The sequence below is a fragment of the Neophocaena asiaeorientalis genome, unplaced genomic scaffold (assembly GCF_003031525.2).
Source record: "Neophocaena asiaeorientalis asiaeorientalis breed wild unplaced genomic scaffold, Neophocaena_asiaeorientalis_V1.1 scaffold701, whole genome shotgun sequence".
Lineage (NCBI taxonomy): Eukaryota > Metazoa > Chordata > Mammalia > Artiodactyla > Phocoenidae > Neophocaena > Neophocaena asiaeorientalis.
Genome location: NW_020173559.1, coordinates 166937 through 170089, shown reverse-complemented (window position 1 = coordinate 170089; position 3153 = coordinate 166937).

Here is a 3153-nt window from a genome sequence, read left to right as displayed (position 1 = left end):
TCATTCATCATAGGTGAAATGTAACACGTAGCTGAGCTTACCCATTTTGGACCGCCTAGTAAAGGACCCAGCAGAGACAAGATAGTCAGGATGTTAAGTCCTTGAAAATCTGAATAACTAGCAAGATACTGGCAAACATATAGAACTGGGTCTAGTGCTTTAGGGGATAAATTATAATGAGCTTGGAAAAATAGCTTCTCCAAGTGTGGAAGACAAGAGTTTAATTTTCTGTATCCCTGCTGAGGGCAGAACTTCAACCAGAGACTGGTTAGTTCTAAGCAGTGGAACTAGGGGCTCAAACAAGGAAAAACCTTCTAATTTTGTTTCATGAAGGAGCTGAGTACCATAAGAAATAGGAACTCCTCATCAGATGATGGGTCCAAATGGTTGCTGAGGGGCTGTCTTGCATAGACTTCTTACAATATGTTGCTACACTCATTGGGAGGTTATAAGTGAGGACCATTAAGTTAGAACTCAAAGATTCTATCATTCTATGTTGGTAACATTAATAAAAACTGATCTATATAGGATCAGGATAATTGTTTTGGAACAGCTATGCTAATTTTGATGTTAAGTTTAAAATATTTTCTTTAAAAAATGGAACCCTTTTTTCTTTAGGTGCTAGATAAGGCATAAAAAAGAAAAATTTAGAATAGAAGTGTTCAGAAGTAAAATGAAAAGTCAACTATATACTTTTCTACTAGTTCTGGAATACAACAGGATGTTAGTTAGAGAGTGAAATTTTGTTTTGTAAATGGAATATACTCTTTCACATTTTATTGGTCTAATGATGTTTTTATTATGTTCGGATCAAGTATCAAGTGCCTGTCTTGGGGAAAACATAAAACATGCTTAACATTGGGCATTTATCCACATGTGTGAGATAGAGAAGAAATCAGGGTAAGACTATTGAAGATCACTGGCACAGAATCCACGGGTATGGAAAAACGTACAATGCATTAGCTTCTATGCAAGAGCCTCAAGAGATGGAAGCTGTAAATACAGTGTGGAGAGAGAGTAACAGCGGTGACAGCTTTAGCACATTTGGGTCACTTATGAGAAACAATGCAGTTTTGTAGACTTCACATTTTTGTTTTAATTCTTAGACTCTGACAAGTGAGAACATGTTTTAAGCCATACCTTATGACCTGTTTGGTGCATTCTAAAAAACAAAATTCCTGCTTTATGCTACATAAATATGATATTTCTCATTATGTTTATTTTATATGAAAAAATATACTATCAGACTCCAATTCCAAAGTAGGTATTACATTGTCAGTGAAGTTAATTAAAATCTTCTATCACTTCAAACCTTTATTTAATTTAAAGCAAAAAATTCCAGAAATTACCAAGTGTGTTGGAGAAGAAGAGCTTAAAATGAAAATCAGTATGCATCTGTCAAATGTAATCAGAGCTCTGATATGTCAAAAATCCAATTACACCTGAACTGAAATTGTTATTTTTTCTTCTTCTTTTAGCTGACACCCCTATTTATATTTAAGCCTAAAAGGAAAATCAGATGGATATAAGTTGTCATGTTCTCCATGTGTAGGAAATGAGTACACAGTCGAAACTCTACTGTCACCAGCTCTGTGGACAAGTCAAAATTTAATCTTACGAAAGGATTAGATTTCTGTTTTTTCAGTTAACTCATAAAAGAAATATGGTGAATGCATTTTAGGAAAATATTCATTCTAGGATTTCCCCAATTTGACTAGGCACAACCATTCATTACCTTTTGCCACTTGTATTCTTCCTGAATTCTTGTAGCTCTAATTGATTTCTTTTCCTGTAGCAAGTGGGCATGTTCTGAAATCCCTATCCCCTCGATAACAGCAGAAGATGCCAACTTTGAGTGTTATTTATCTTATTATCAAATATAAATGGTGCCGTAATCTTTATCAAAACTTCTTATCAGGAAGAAACTAATAGGAGGAGAATGCAGACGCTGAGACATTTGTCTTGCAGACAAGCACTCAGTTCATAAGTATGTTAGCAAATTCAGCATTTAGCATTAGTTTGTTATTTATGAGACCTGAGTTTTAAGAATGCTAAGCTTATATATAGCAAAGTATATGCCTATGTTTAGGTAGTTAGAGAATGTTGAATAATTGATGGATTATTTTCAAGCCATTAGAAAATCCTTATATGTAATATATATTTGCTAAGTTATCCGTTCTTTTCCACCTCTAAAGTCTCATCCCCATAGTGCAAGTGTGAGATCTTACCACCACCATCTATCTTTCTTTCATCAGGAAGTATATAAGTATGTATTTATCCTTCTTTGTATCTGTTACCATATGAGCACCTGTTCTTCCAGGTCATCCCTCATTCTCAACATTCATATCCCCAGTGGCAGTGTACGTCAACTTTTTTTTTTTTTTACCACAACTTTCACTCCTTTCTAAATCCTAAAACTTTACCACACCATCTTCTAGAATTTGTGATCTATCATAAGGAAAATACCCTCTATCCTAAACCTGCTTAGCCTTCCCATGAAAACCACAGTAAAGGCTCTTGGCCATTCCCTCACCCCATGACTAATTTTGATGATTCCCCATGTGACCCTGCATGGCAAGCTATGCCTCCCATTCCTAGGGATATGTGAGTATAAAACTTCTTTCTTCATGACAGTCATTTCTGTGTCTGTATGTCTCACCATACCTGATTAAAACAAATCGTGAGTACATTTTAAAACATAAGGTACATATTGATACATTTCATTCAGAATAAACATTGATACCTATGGAAAGCAGTAAGTTGTGTATGTATATTGAATTACCATTTTAAACAACTAAGAAAATTGTATGAAGTGATAGACTCAAAAACACTGTAAATCAGTTAAAATCCTAAAATATGTTCAAGTAACCCATGGCAACATCACTACAGATAACCTAAGACATTAGAAAAATAAGGCAGTATTATGAACAACTATAAACACATAAATTCAACAACTTAGGAGAAAGTGATCCATTTCTCATAAATTCTGAAGTACCAAAATCCACCAAGTTGAAATAGATCATATGAGTAGTTGTCTATTAAAGAAATTAAATTAATAATTGGGAAACTTCCAAGGCGAAATCTTTAGGCCCAAATGGCCTCACTGGCAAATTCTACCAAACATGTAAAAAAGAATTAACACCAATCTTTCTC